The following is a 16,088-nucleotide window of genomic DNA, read 5'->3' on the forward strand; positions in this document are numbered from 1 at the left end:
TAATGCAGTTTATTTTTCGCGCCGTGGTGTTGGATCGTGTTTGCGTAGCGTACTGTGCGTGAGCACGTGCCCGTGAGTTGAGCTTCCTGGAAATTTGACCGATTTGATGTGGTTCATTGTCTCCGGGCGCTACCGGAGAAAAACGTGGGGGTAGCTCGTTGTGCGGACCGGATAGAGGTAAGTGGAAAGGCAGGCAGAGTCTTAAAGTAAAGCCCCTCAATTTCATCTTCAAGACCCTGTTGTCCCTTCTCTGCCTCCTCTGCACAGCCCCCCCCCCCCCCCTCCCGCGACCGAGAAAACGCGGTCCGCAGATGACTCATGCCGCAGTGCATGATAAAAACGTGGGCAGCTCGTTGCTCGTGCCGGAGAGGTTGAGGAGGACGTTGGAGAGACTCGCTGCCTGCCTACATTCGCGATCAAGAAATAGTGCATTCTTTGTGGTGAGCGAAAAATATTAAATGCCTTGCCTGCAGACTTGTTATGTGATACATTTGTTATGAACATGAATAATGCGTTTATTGGGCGACGCGCTGTCACTTTCATGAGATCTTCGGCAACTCTACCACAAAATTAGTGCGGAGTAGCACGCCTTTTTTTTTCTTCTTTCATGGCGTTCGTCTGGTTCCCTTCCCTGCCTCCGCTGCGCAGCCACCACAACACAATAACATAATGCACGAGCGAGCGAGAAGACGCGGTCAATTTAAGTGCAACGCGGACGTGTGTCCACAGATGACTCATGCCTTAGTACATGCCTATTGCAATACACTCAGCGGTCGCGAGTGGCGTCGTCGTATTTTGGCGCTTGGCGCTTCCGAGTATTGCAGCTCGCGCTTGGTGTAATAGTTATGCACCCTACCAGTATATTCCTGTACAACCGGAAGCGATCCCTGGAAGCCGGAAGTGTCATTGTGCCTGGCATGCATATGTTGCATGGCTGACACAAGCTCACATCGCCTCGACCGCTCTCCGAATTGCTGCCAGCCGCATATCGTCGCACGCGCGTCACACGGCCACATCTTCGCTGACGAAGTTGACAGCAGCACTCATTTCAAGTTGTTAATCGCCCTGTGCATTGCCTTGTTCGTGAAGTACGTTTCTTCAAAGGTACGTACGTTTCAGCATCACCTAAGAGCACGACTTTTTCTGCTATGCCTAAAGCAAGAGCGAAGTCATGGGCAGCACGCGCAGCTGCGAGGAATACTCGTGCCACGTTTTCTGCTCTTGGTGAACCCGACGATTGTGCAGAAGTGCATAAACCAGAAATGGTAGTTGGAGAGCTAGCCCGCAATGACAGCCCGGAGCCCACCTCTGCATTGTTTGACCCAGAGTTTATTCCCGCCGCGCAAGGATCACCTGCGTCATCGGAACCTCTAGCTTTTTCTTTAAGCGGCGAGCCATTTTGCGCGCGTCCAACGCCTAGCAAATGTGCGAGTGACATTGCTGATATTGACATAAAGTGTATTTTGCGGGAGTGGATACTAGAAGAGAACATTACGCAGAAGGCCGCGACCTCCCTGCTTAAAAAGCTGTCAAAGCATAGCTGCTTTGCAGATTTGCCGCGCGACTGCAGAAGCCTCCTAAACACGCCCAGGTCAACAGCACTTGCCGCGAACGTCACTTTTTGCATGCCTTCGTCGCAAAATGGGTTGCTGCTTTGCCATTTTTTGTTCGTTTTTTTTTTAGAAAAGCTAGACTGGCTTTTATTAGCTCACTTCAGAGAATAAGATTGTTGTCTTGCTATGCGTGCGGTGCTAGCTTGTTCACACTGTATATTTTTCTGGATATTATGAAGAGTGTATGAAACTCTCTTTTCCTTTCTTGCTGTCATTACGCTCTACTTGTCCTTGTTTTCCTCTCCCTGTTCCTTTATTTCCACTGGCTGCAGCTCAGTACTCAGGTGCTTAAGTTATTAAATAGCAATTGCAGCGGCTGGCAACAATTTTTCCTTCTTTTTGGTATTTTAATAATGAACCACAGCTACTATACTGCTGTATTTGTTTCAGTGGCTGCAAGGTCAAACATGCAGTATGTTGCAACAGTGGATGATGTGCAAGCAGTTATAAAGAAATGGCTCCAACATGCTCCATGCCGTCTTAAACAGCAACAGGAAAGGCTTGCAAAACAAGGTATGAAAATTTAGCCACTATTTTGTACAAAACTGTGTATGTACATACCAGTTAGATGCCTGTTTAAGCATGGCTTGAACAAATTTAAATGAGCGAAAGAAGCGTGATTTTGCATGGTTTACCAAGGCTGTACACGGTTTGAATTGGGGTGCTCAAGCTTCTCATTAACAGTAGATGCGAGAGTGCCTTAACACCACCTTTTCATTCCGCTATTTTTTAATTTTTTTTAGTTGGTTTTTGGGGAAAGGAAGGCACAGTATGTCTCAGTTTTTAGTGGACACCTATGCTTAACTAGGTTGAAGTTACTCAGTCCCAGCGAGGTGAAATCTGAAGTTGTAGCCTAAATAGTGCAGCTTACACTCTAAAACAACTTCCAACCTTAATTGAAAAAGAAGTGAACACAAATTGTTAACTATCCTTGTTACAGAGACAACAGGTTGTGAAATTTTTACATTCATTTAACTACGGGCATGTTAATAGGCTTATTTTCTTCGCACGTAAAGGTTTTACATCCATTTTTTTGTTTCACTGTTATATAGCTGTAAGTTCTGTTGCCAGCCTTCAGACAAGTTTGTTTTGTGACTATTTATTTTCTGTTACCTGTAAATTTCTTAATGCCCCACTTTATTGTTCACTTCATCTTTCATATTTTCCAGGAGGCACAAGCACGGACGCAAACTGAAACCCATGAAGAGGGAAAGGTGTTTGAAAGCTTGCAGTCCTTCTGTGAATAAAACTATAATTCACGCTATGTGTTTTGCTCAAAAGCTATCCCTAGCTCCGTTGAAAGTGCATGCTTGTACATCTTGGCAATGTCCATGCAATGTCCAAAGACTGATTTGGCAATGTCCTCTAGACATCATAATGAATGTCCATGTGGACGTCCACTGTGAGGCAATAGGGACATCTCTGGAATATCCACTGGACCAATTGTGGGTATTTGTGGAGATCCTCTGAATATTAAATATTTTGAGGGGTGCATTTTATGGACATCTCCTGGATCTGATATGGTTGTCTGGGTAGGTAGGAAAAAGCTTAGCGCCGCCTTGCATCGCCTAGAACACGGTCCATAAGACGTTGGTACACAGTCGGAGCTCCAACTAGGCCAAATGGCATTCGGGTAAACTGGAAAAGACCCCTGTGACAGGTGAATGCGGTCTTATGTCACAGGGATTCATCTCCACCTGAAAGTATCCTCTGTGGGCATCGGTTCTGTAAGAAAGCAGTGCCATCCGAATGGCTCTGTATGGCCGGCAATATGCGATGTATACCCGGTCCTGTTCGGTAAAACTGGAGGACGATTCCTTATCTTTGTATTTTCTAACAGCCATCTCTGTGAAGAAAATATAGTATCTCGTTTGAAAATTGAAAACAGTAAATGAACCCTCCACAATTATTTTATTCCAGCACCATGAACAACTTCGCGAACCACCGGCTGCCGCCACAGAAGCGAGCGGCCAGGGTTGTGTTAAATCGCCTTGATCATTTAGGTTCGGTTAGAGCTACTGTATATGCTGCTTTTGGTAGCATATACACTAAATATTCCACTAACTCTCTATAACGTGAGAGGGAAATAACAAGGAAAATAAGATTGGGATGGAGCGAATTGGGCAAGCACTCGCAGATTATGACTAGCAGCTTACCGGTATCGCTCAAGACGAGAGTATACAACAGTTGCATCTTAGCTGTACTTACCTATGGGGCTGAAACGTGGAGGCTAACAAAGAGGGTTCTACTTAAGTTGAGGACAACGCAGATGGCTATGGAAAGAAAAATGGCAGGGGTAACATTAAGAGATAGGAAACGTGCAGAGTGGGTCAGAGAAATACCTGAAGTCACCGACATTCTAGTGGAAATCGAGAAGGATAAATGGGCATGGGCAGGACATGTAATGCGAAGAGAGGATAACCGATGGCCGCTTAGAGTCTGACTCGGCAACCGAGGATCCCTATTTCGACCGCCACCTCACCTTCCCATTTAGCAGCTGCCACGTGGCAGCCTTATGATGATCACCCCACTGCGGTGGTGCAGTGGTAAGACGCCCGACTACTGCGCCTTAGTACCCGGATTCGATCCCGACCGCAGGCGGCGTAGTTTCGATGGAGGCGAAGCGAAGTGGCGTCCGTGCGCTGTGAATTGTCAGTGCAAGTTTAAGAACCCCATATGGTCGAAATTTCCGGACTCCTCAACTACGGCATCGCTCACAGCCTGAGTCCCTTTGTGACGCTTAACTCCACAAACCAAACCCTCGGGGGGATACACTTGTGCTTACTGACGGCGCGCGGTAGCGATAGATAGTAGCGGTAGCGAACTAAGCGTGACCCCTCTCTCTCACCATAGCCGAACCATCCTCCCCATTAATGTTCGCATATACGACGTGGAAAGAGATGAAGTCAAGGTCTCAGTGAAATTCTTACTTTTAGCGCCTGTCCGATTCGTCATGATTCATTCTTCGCGGCCACTGAACTTAGTACATGCTAAGAGATATTAGCGTACGAAATAAGTAAAAGTACAGCTTCTCCATGTAAGACTGCAATATGCGATGTATACCCGGTCCTGTTCGGTAAAACTGGAGGACGATTCCTTATCTTTGTATTTTCTAACAGCCATCTCTGTGAAGAAAATATAGTATCTCGTTTGAAATTTGGAAACAGTAAATGAACCCTCCGCTATTATTTTATTCCAGCACCATGAACAACCTCGCGAACCACCGGCTGCCGCCACAGAAGCGAGCGGCCAGGGTTGTGTTAAATCGCCTTGATCATTTAGGTTGGGTTAGAGCTACTGTATATGCTGCTTCTGGTAGCATATACACTAAATCTTCCACTAACTCTCTATAACGTGAGAGGGAAATTACAAGAAAAATAAGATTGGGATGGAGCGAATTTGGCAAGCACTCGCAGATTATGACTAGCAGCTTATCGGTATCGCTCAAGACAAGAGTATACAACAGTTGCATCTTAGCTGTACTTACCTATGGGGCTGAAACGTGGAGGCTAACAAAGAGGGCTCTACTTCAGTTGAGGACAACGCAGATGGCTATGGAAAGAAAAATGGTAGGGGGAACATTAAGAGATAGGAAACGTGCAGAGTGGGTCAGAGAAATACCTGAAGTCACTGACATTCTAGTGGAAATCAAGAAGGATAAATGGGCATGGGCAGGACATGTAATGCGAAGAGAGGATAACCGATGGTCGCTTAGAGTAACAAACTTGATTCCAAGGCAAGGAAAGCGTAGCAGGGGGTGGCAGGAAGTTAGGTGGCCAGATGAGGTTAAGAAGTTCGCTGGGGCCAAGTGAATGCAGCTAGCACAGGACCGGGTAATTGGAGGAATTGGGAGTGGCCTTCGTCCTGCAGTAGGTATACAGTAGTCAGGCTGGTGATGATGATGACACTAACTCTAGATGGATGGATGGATGGATGGATGGATGGATGGATGGATGGATGGATGGATGGATGGATGGATGGATGGATGGATGGATGGATGGATGGATGGATGGATGGATGGATGGATGGACGGACGGACGGACGGACGGACGGACGGACGGACGGGACGGGGCGGGACGGGGCGGGACGGGACGGGACGGGACGGGACGGGACGGGACGGGATGGGATGGGATGGGATGGCATGGCATGGCATGGATGGACGGATGGATGGATGGTAGCAATTGCTACCATACTCGTTTTTTTCCTATATTTTAAATTTTGTCCTAAATGGGTACCTATACCATCATTCTAATATTTGCATTTTTGTTTCTACCTTACTAACATTATGTTACTTTTCGGCTTTTACGCCACCAATATTCTAATCGTTTTTGCTAGCTTCCACCGCAGGATCATTCACCCGGCCACTAGTATCTCTAAACTCCAGGGCCTTAGGAACAGTGACTGCGCCTGCATCGACTCCCAGATGGATAAAATCACATTAGAGTATAATATGGTTAATTGTTAATTGGCCACTGACGACAGCGCCCCAAGCGGCAAGCTAACCAGGCGGACCGCCGAGAGACCCCGGCATGGGCGACAACGCCAAGCAGAGCGAAAGCGGGCGCCATTACCTGATGTATAAATAAAGAGTTTTGCTTGTTATACTGGCTACGTCTACCACAGTTACACTCACAGAATAACACCGACAAAACTTTTCCGCAAAAAAAAAAAAGAAAAATACAAATAGTGCACTGGGGTTTAATTTTCTTTTCTTCCCTACTAGGGCTGATAGGCTCAGAGATGTGCGACGAGACGCCGACGCTTTTGCCACCATTTACCCTCGGCGCGCCATTTTAGCATTATAACGATTGCCTTGTATTTCATTTTGACACCAGCTCCCACCTAGCGGCCATCTGCTCTTTAATTGGCACGCGTATCGCTCGCGGTGATTAACCGCGCGACACCCTTCGCCAGCATCTGGGCTTTGTACATATGCGAATCCGGGTGAGTCGGCGCTGTCATATATGGCACCGTTTTTGTTTGTGAGTATTTTGAGAGTTAAGACTCGATCTTCCGTGAAGCGGCACAGAAAGTTGGAATTAGCAGTGAAGTTTGAGGAGTGCCCTTGCACGGGTGGGAGCTGTTGCTCGGAGTCTTACGATATGTGGAAAAGAGTGGAGTGTGTAACCTGCACTGGTGTGACGATCGTACCTGGCTAGCGTTGGAAGAAATATGAAGGCCATGATGCTGTGAATAACGACCGTGCGCTCATCACATAAAGCTACGTACGTTGACGATTTCCTGCTCGTTATGAAGCCCTACCTAAGCAGCTCCAACGAGGACTGAATAAAAGGATTTTTCCTAACATTTAAGGCTGCTGACCCGAATTGGCTTTCAACTCCGAAATTCGACAAAATCCGTCAATAAATACTTTCACCTGTCAATGGCGTTCAGTGCAACCTGCATGCGTGTTAGCACTGTGAAAGAGGTCTGGCAAAGGTCTACTTCGTGTGCGCCTCTCTGTTCTTCTTGTCCCGTCTTTTTTGCGCAGTTTTGTATTTCCTTATGTCTACTCCCCAGTGACTCTGGGAACTCCAGGACAGCGCAGCAGGCCTTGGCAACTTCGATCTTTTGGTCAGCATTAGCTATCCTGTGCACAAGGTGGACTTCAGCAACAACAAGCATAAAAAGCTGCAAAATGCTAGCTACCTGACTGCATGCCTTGATAGCCGCCGTCAGCGAAGCAGTGTAGAAAAATTTCAAAGCGCAGCACTAAGGCAAGAACACTAGCGGCGTTGGCAAATTGAACGAGAGCAAGTCTATGCATACAGTGTTGCCGTATATCCAATGGCATCACGCTTAATTTGAAAAATATTGTCTCAAAGGCCGGCGTCGAAGTACTGCGTCCTGCCCCTAACAAGATTTACTCCATGTACCTAAAAATCAAACGTTCGTAGCACCTCCTGGAAGAGACCAAGAAGCGATTCTGCGAGTGCCAGGAGTATACCTTATCTACAAGATTCCGTTTTCTTTAGGCTGACACTACACCGGACAGACTGGGTGGTGTATGAATGAGAGAACCTGGGAACACATGAATTCACTCAAATGAACCCCATTAAGCAACCTTGCTTTATGAAATCATGATCATGCCCAAAAAATGCAAATTGCAAATCAAGCCAATTCGTGATTGGAAAGAGTAGGCAGGTGCGCGAGATTAAGAAGGCGCGTGGTGGTTGACCATGGTGGACTAAACACGTTTCAGTACACCATCTGTAAATTTTGCAACTGAAGAATTAGAATTTTTGCGCAGAGCTTATCACAAAGCAGCAGAATTTAAATCTGGGACAGTAGGTACATGTTTTAAATAAACACGAGTGCGCCTTATCTCTTCCGTCCTTCGTATTTCGTTTGGTTTATTTTTTCACGGTGAATAAACAGCGCTACAGACTAGGATGAAAGTCAAGAACAAACAGGACGGGCGCTGGTTTGTTCTTGACCTTCGTCCTAGTCTGTAGCGCGGTTTACTCATCGTCACCGTACCAACTCGTCCAGATGTCTCTTCTATTATTTTTTCAAGTCCTATAGTCACAAAGAAGCTGAAGTTCTGTTCGTCTTCTTCGTCACACAAAGTTTTTTTCACCCTTATGATGTTTTCTGTCTCCTAATTACAGATGTTTGGTTTATGGGGTCTAACGTCTCAAAGCGTCTCAGATGCCGTAGTGGAGGGCTCCGGAAATTTCGACCACCTGGGGTTCTTTAACGTGCAGTCACACCGCACAGCACACGGGTTCCTTGCTCTCCGCCTGCATCGAAAAGCGGCCACCACGGCCGGGATTCGATCTCGCATCGTTGGACACAGTAGTGGAGCGGCCTAACACTGTACCACCGCGGCGGGAAAATACAGGCATTTTTAGTGTCAGCGCAGTCCTTCCTCTTTAATTTGCTTGCGTCTATTCTTGTGGTGGCTTGATTTTTTTCTGTGTACTAACCGGCTCAGATATAATCAGTTTTGTAATAGATTTCCATTCTTCCACCCTAGCTGCGCCACCAGGCCCATTCAACGTTCCTTTAGCTGCAGATCAACACACAAGCGATCGTAGATTTCCGCTAAAACACCTCCTACTCAAAGCGCATTTGACAGGGGTGGGACAAAGCTCGGTCACTGCGTGTGGGTCTACGCTATGCTAGAGAGGCCTACAGGGTTAGTCCTGCGTACTTGTACCCACTACCCGCGCTAACCTTGCGACTTACGACAAACGTACGCTTCCGATCTCCTTCGTTTCGTTTGAGGTGCGCATCCCTGAAACATTTATAAATATTGTTTATACCCCCGCAAACTCCCCTAGCATACCTAATCACATCTTGGGCTTTCCTCCTTTCATCTAATTTACGTAAGCTCGATGTACCACTCTGATATCTCTCTCTCCCTCTCTCTGCAGTCTTTGTCCTTTGACCTCTCCTCGTCTTCAGTGCAGCTTAGCGCTTTTCAAAATACAATTACGAATTAAGCCAGCATAGGTGTGCGCAGGGTTCTGCATTAAGGGAAGCGGAGTTTCATCACAGGGAAGAAAGAAAACGGTAGGACAATGCGCTCTCATAAGAGTTAGCGCTTGTTCTGTTCTTTTACATCCTCTCGTGCATGTTTTTCAGTGCACCTTGCTTTTTCTCTTTCCAATGCAAAATATATTGTCCGCTTAAAAAACAAAAGTTTCGCAATGGATGCAAAATTGAAAATGACACGTCGACGTGCTTCTCATAACAGTTCCCTGAGTTTCCTGGAGTAAAGGTGGAAAGTAAGCAGTGCGGGCAAATCACATCACCGGTCCTTGGCCGCAAGTATCTTTAAAAAACCTGCATGGCCACAAATAACCCTGCATTTTTAAAGATGTTGGCACAGGTGCGACAGAGTAAAGGTACGGGCCGACTTTTCACCCCCCTCCCTCTCCGGCCCTCCCTGTGCAGACGCCTACGAGGCGCAGATTTGACGAGAAAATACGTTTCTCGCCCGCCCAGCCGTGCCTCCCCGCCGCGCTTCCTTCAGCATGTTCAAATCCAGCGCCAGCGCACAAGCTACCTGGTCAAGAGACTCAAAAGCCAAAGCCATCCGTGGTCAGCCGGCCGTCCTAGCCAAGATATGGTGGCCATAGCCAAGACCCATCCATTGTATTGTTTAGCGTTCTAGCCGTCAACGGTGAGTTGCTGAAAAGGCGGGCGTGGCTGGCGGGTTTGTGTGGGTTTTCTTGTTTTCTGCGTTTATGTGATGAAACGTAAAAGGGGTTCAGCACTGCAGTGGGCAACCAGCGTTGTGCCCACAGCAGCGCACTTAACCGCGAGCGTTGGACTCTCATCACCACAAAGTGCGCATGTAGGCAGACGGTGCTGTTTTTCCTTTCGTTTGAGCTGTTTCTTTTTTATTTATTTTTTTTGTTTGCTGACTGCTTGGTCATACAAAAATAGCTGGGTGAAATGTTCTTGCATGTGGGCACAACCGCTGAGCGTGTCAGTGAGTATATTCAAAGGTCCCCTGCATTTCAGCACTTGATACGTAAGCCTTTGTGTTTGAGACGTTACAAGTAGGGAGCTCGCCTCTTGATTTCATATGTTCGCTTGCACTGCTATTCCTACGCGTTATGGTACACTAATTTTTTACCTCTCCCAGGAGCATGCTGGCGGCTGTTTTTTCAATGTATTTTGAAAAGTGCCAGTGAGGTAGCATGTATAAATTTTGGTAGGTTTTTTCCTTTTACTTAAAAAAGAAAACAAAAACTGCCTCTACGCGTGACGTAGTGTGCACCAACCGGATTCTCAGTCTTTATGGTGTCTAATAATTTGACACGTGCTACTTTAAACACGTAGTACATTTTCTCAGTGGTTTTAGCAGATAGCCACCCTCTTCGTTTTTGCATTTAGCCCCCGGACCAGTGAAGCAAAGAGCATCATTTCACTATTTGTGTACGTTTTGATAAACTTTGCAGAGAGAGTTCTTGGAGCTCCTGCAGTGTGCACCACGTTACCCTTGTTGCAGGTGTCCTTTTTTTGCTTGTTTTAACTCCCCTTTTGATTCACTTCTAATTGTGGCATACTCATCTGCTTTATGCTTGCTTGAGAACTTGTCTGTGTACATTAATGAGCCTCAGGTGGTTGAGTTAACCCAGAACTTCACTACAGCATCCCTCATAACCGGAGTTGCTTTTGGATGTTGAACTCTGTAAACCAAATTTACCTGTCAGCAGTAAGTGCGAATTGCATGCTAAAAAAAGGATGTGTTTAATCCTTTGGAGTTGCCAGTGGCTACTGATGGTTGTCATTAGATTTGGTTGCTTAGGAATGTGATGTGTGCATACCCTGATGTTGCTGTACTGCCTGTGCATGTTTGGAATGGCCTGCCACCTTTCCTATCTCTCTCCTGTTGCCACTTTGGTGTCTTTTTGTAGAATGAATTCCCATTGCTGGTTTAACATATATCAAAATTATGCAGCAAGCTTCTGACAAACTATGCCTTCTTTTGGTTTTTGAGCTCTTTCCTGTTACTATTTTCGTGTCGTGGTCCTGACAGCGCTTATACGCTGTGCTGGAATGCACCATGCACTGCAGATGTTTCGGGAACCTCTCGGTCGGCTTTGTAGTGTGTTGCAAAGAATGGGAAAATTTAGGTCGAAAATAGTGGCAAATCGGAGGTTTCTGCATGTTTGTAAAAGGGTAATGATGGAATATTTTTCTCATTTGTTCCACATGCGGGCAGCAAAAATGGGTCTCAAAAAACTTTTCTCAAATCTTGCAGCTTGTACCACTCTTATATTGTCTGCATTTGTAAATGTAAAGGGTGCACAGCATTTTCGGGTAACCTATAGCCTGTTAGTAAAAGCTCTTACTGAAGTTCAGAAATTACAGCGCTATAATTATAGTTCTATAACCTTTTGTGGTATGTATTGGTTTTGCTTAAAGTAAGGCTGCATGATTTGGTTCTTGTCCTTGGTGTGGAGCCCTTAAGGTACACAAAAAGCAAAATAAAGTTAGGGCGAATGTTCTTCTTAGCATAGAATTTTAATTTTGAACTTGAGGACTCTTATACAGGGACTTCCTTATTTGGGAGTCAGGCTTTAAAAAATTCCTTTGCATAGACTACTAGCACTGAGTAGCTTGTTAGGTCTGTCTTATTTTCAATATTATTTAACATCAGTATTTGCCTGCATTGTCTGGAATTGATCTGCTTTCGACTGTGAACACATTTGTGGCTGGTATGAGCCAGGAAAATGATCTGTCAGAATGCACCACCTGCCAGACAGAACAGTAACCAAATGGCTTTTCCTCTTGGTTTCAGAGCAGGCAAAACAGCTTCTTCAAAGAAATCCACAACCTGTGCACCTGCCGAGCCATGCTGTTGGTCACTTTTCTGACCGGCAGGGGACGTAGCCCATTGTGTCAGCTGATGAGACGGCATTTTCGAAGACTGCATTGGTTGGCAGTTCGTCCTTAATGACAGGTAATCCAGGTGGATGCCGATGTTATATTGTCAAAGATCATAGACCATAATATGATGGGTTCCTTCTGGATGTTAAAAACCCTACTATCCATTTCATGATCGCTAGAAGTCCTGTGGGCAAAGTAAGCACAGTTGCACGGCACTTATAGGCTGAGAGTTCAACTAACAGATAGCTGGATGGAAATCAGCGAGGACACTCAAAGTAGATACCGGGCACACCACTTGAAAGTAAAACTTACTTTCCTTGCATTAAAACACAATGCAAATTAGACCATGATGCTTGCCCGGCTGTGTTTACTGAAAGGAAAGCACGCTTGACTGCCGAGCCTGAAGATTAGAGACGGTGTACAATGTGCCCGTTTACTGTGATGTCAGTACTGATAAAATAATCTTGGGTCATCCAGATTTATCCACAGTACTCTACTTTGGTGTCCATCATATCCCAAGGCTAACCAAGAGAGTTCTACTTAGGTTGAGGACAACCCAGAGGGCTATGGAACGAAAAATGGTAGGGGTAACATTAAGAGATAAGAAGCGTGCAGAGGGGGTCAGAGAAATACACAAGTTACCGACATTCTAGTGGAAATTAAGAAGAAGAAATGGACATGGGCAGGACATGTAGTGCGAAGAGAGGATAACCGATGGTCGCTTAGGGTAACAAACTGGATTCCAAGGGAAGGAAAGCGTAGCAGGGGCCGGCAGAAAGTTAGGTGGGGGGAGGAGATTAAGAAGTTCGCAGGGGTCAAGTGGATGCAGCTAGCACAGAACCGGGTTAAGTGGAGAAATATGGGAGAGGCCTTCGCCCTGCAGTGGGTATAGTCAGGCTGATGATGATGATGATGCTATCCCAAGCCGCTTTGGGACGTTTGACTCCATATTCTGCATCACACTATGATCAGTGAAAAATATTTTATTGTGCAAACCAGAGTACGAAGCACTCTTGTGAGCAGTAATAACACGTAGCGAAGTAAGAAAATTGTGTCTATTGTTTAAGCTCTTGCTTTAAAGGCATAACGTGAGAGCATTAACAGCTCCCTTTGCAGATCCTTGTCAGCACACGTGCGCTTTGCCTCATGCTTAATAACTAATTATTATCTCCCTCATCTTAAAACGCTCTCTATCACACATTTGCTAGCTACCATATTATATGAATGCCACCCCACGTAGATATAAAGCCTTGCTTAACCAAGCCGTATGAGCGTGCTTGCGTGACATAGGTGTAATATCCTGGGCACCGAGGGCTTTAACTTTATCGCACTAAAACAGCTGCATTGTTTTTTTTTTAACATGATTTTGGCATGACCTATTTCCTTCATTCAACTCATGTATCAACCTCACCTCATTAATGAGAGGGTGACAAGCATCGTTAATAAGCGGTATAAAATGAAGCTTGTGCAAAGCCTGCACGCCTACATGTAGTCATGATGACCAGATAGTTGAAAGCTTCTATGAAAATGTAGAATCTGCATAGGGAAAGTAAAAACGCAGTATACTGGGTTGATGGGAGGGCCGAGGTGGGCAAAAAGCAAACTGGAGATCAGGCAGTGGGTGCGTCTAGGAATAGTAGGGGGAGTTACTAGTTGAGTTTTTCAGAGCACCATAACTAAAGAATCATCTTCTTAGCTAACTGAAGACCCGGAAGTAGACAAGGAAAAATCCTAATGGACTTAATGCTGTGCTTGGCAAAACATTTTGTCACGTTGAGAGCAGTGTGCGGCCTTGCGTTATCGTGGAGAAGGCTCCATTGTCCAGATGCCCACAAGTCAGGGCGATGGCTTCGCAGTGCATCACGCGTGTGTTGCAGCATGCGGATATAAAACTCCTGATTTTGTGTCTGCCCTTGTGGGACGAACTAGTGGTGTATAACACTAATTGCATCGAAAAAAACTATCAGCATCATCTTTGTTTTGGTCTTCTGTCGCCGCACCTTCCCCGACGCCGGAGAGCTTGGGGACCGCCATTCGGCGCTCTGCCTCTTTAAGGATCGTATTGAAAACATGTTTTGTCTTCAGCAGTGATGCTGTCGACGAATGCAGCATCCTTCTCTGCCTCGGAAGACCAACTCAGCGCTAACTGATGCCCACGTGTCCCTCTGGTCCTGTATGAGGCAGTACGGCACTAGTTTGTCATTTAGCTTTCGTTTCCCCAAGTTTCTCATGCACAATTTGGTGGCATCTTGTCTTATTAATGTCGAGAGCATCTCGCAGCATGCGGACTGTAATGGTGCAGTCTTGCTGATCCGAGCCACGTTGTTTTCACTCCGTGAGGTTGACGGGCGCCCCTGCCTTCTGTTGTCTTCCACCGACGTTCTCCCCGAAACGAACCCCTTGTTCCACTCAAAAACTCGCACCCGCAATAACGTCTCGTTGCCGTAAGTATCACGAAGGAGCTCATACGTCTGTGTGGCTGTCTTGCCAAGCTTCACACAGAATGTTATGTTTACATTTTGTTCGAAGTAGACTCCCATCACGCCACATTCACTCACAGTAGAATGCGCGGACGACTAGTGACAGCATATTTTTCGACATATACAGTCGAACCCGGATATATCGAACTCGACGGGGATCGCGAAATAGTTCGATATATCGATAATTCGATATACAAAAATCTGCTTGTGACGGCACTTACAATGCCAAAAAACTATACCGTATTTGTCGCGTCAGCAACCCACTCGCATAATGAACCCACCCTGCACTTTTGCACAGAGAATTTGAAAAAAAAAAAAAAAGCGTTAAGGCCAGCTCGCTCACATGCAAGCGATTGAGCGATCTCAGGGACGAGCGGCAGCGACAGAGCGAAAATTTTCAACCTTGTTGGAACTGCGTACTGCGTCCCTCTCGCTGCTCGAGCCACCGCGGCAGCACTAAACTAGGTTTCTGAGTTGCCGCGGCAGAAATCGCAATCGCGAGCGTTTTCGCTTGCATGTCGATGGCGCACGTCACTCCGTTTCGGTCGTCTCATCCACAGCTCATTTCTTGGCAGCGTGCCAAGATGCTGCGCAGCGATAACATCGTTTATCTTGATAGCTCCTGCGGTGGCGGGGAGCGAACTTGGCAGAGTGCCCGTGATGGCTTGATTGCACAAGACTGGTTCGATTTATCACGCCGCGATTTATTATGATCGCAGCAGCTGAACGCGTGCTTTCGTTGATTCATACATGCAAGGATAAAAGACTCCCGCAAAAAGAAAAAAAAAAAAACTGCCGCTTCTTAACGTCCGAACAGCACAACGATAAGAAAGAATGACTCAAAAAAAAAGAGAGAGAGCGAGAGCTGCCGCTTTTTAACGTCCGCAGACACCATAGCCACCTCAGCCGCCGCGCGCGCAGAGGGTTCGCAACACACGCTGGAGAAAGCGTTGACGCCTGTCTGAAAACGGGCTGAGCTGGCTTGGCGCATGCGTAGCGCGTGCTGGAGAGAGATAGCTTGGCAAAAGGATGGACACACCCACGCACATGGCTTGCAAACGTCATGTGTTGGCGCGCTGAAAACGATAACTGCAGATGCGCACGCCTTTGGGGAATGGGCTCGGCGCTGCTCAGACCAGCCATCGCCAAACTGGCCCCTCTCATTCCTTCCGCGGGTGGTTTTGAAAATGGCACGCGGCAAACGGCCAAGGGGGATGCGATCGTGCAGTGTGTGTCAAAGAAATAACTCTTGAGTTAAGGACATTCTAAGGAATGAGAATAAAGGAAAAATGGACAGGGCATGTAGTGCAAACTGATGGTTGCTAAGGGCAACAAATTGGATTCCAAGGGATAGGAAGCGTCGCAGGGGGCGGCAGAAAGTTAAGTGGGCGGATAAGGTTAAGAAGTTCGCTTGGGTCAGGTGGGTGCAGCTAGCACAGAACTAGATTCAGGTGATGGTGATAACAACCTTGCATTGCTCATGCCTATCCAGGATCTGCTTAACCGAAAAGTCCATCTCTCAAACAGTTCGTCAACCTTTTTGGTGGAGGGTGCTGGCTGCTCAGAAATAAAATTAAAAACAAAAAGACATGACATGCAAAATTCATTTGAGAACAGCCATAAAGTGCCTCCCCTTTATCTGATT

The 16,088-nt window shown here is 46.4% G+C and overlaps 2 long non-coding RNA genes across 2 annotated transcripts in view; both read left to right on the top strand.

Moving 5' to 3' along the window:
• Positions 1-694: 694 nt before the first annotated feature.
• LOC146196202 (uncharacterized) lies at positions 695-2,868 on the top strand. Its single transcript, XR_014705632.1, has 3 exons — positions 695-1,104; positions 2,004-2,126; positions 2,783-2,868. It is a non-coding gene; the product is annotated as an uncharacterized LOC146196202 (long non-coding RNA).
• A 6,915-nt stretch (positions 2,869-9,783) lies between these two features.
• LOC146196203 (uncharacterized) overlaps positions 9,784-16,088 on the top strand; it is a 97,002-nt gene continuing 90,697 nt past the window's right edge. Inside the window, exons 1-2 of the long non-coding RNA XR_014706095.1 lie at positions 9,784-9,918; positions 11,875-12,036. This is a non-coding gene — a long non-coding RNA (uncharacterized LOC146196203). The remainder of the gene's footprint in view (positions 9,919-11,874; positions 12,037-16,088) is intronic.

The sequence above is a fragment of the Amblyomma maculatum genome, chromosome 3 (assembly GCF_055883805.1).
Source record: "Amblyomma maculatum isolate TAMU_Amacu chromosome 3, ASM5588380v1, whole genome shotgun sequence".
In the NCBI taxonomy this organism is placed as follows: Eukaryota; Metazoa; Arthropoda; class Arachnida; order Ixodida; family Ixodidae; genus Amblyomma; species Amblyomma maculatum.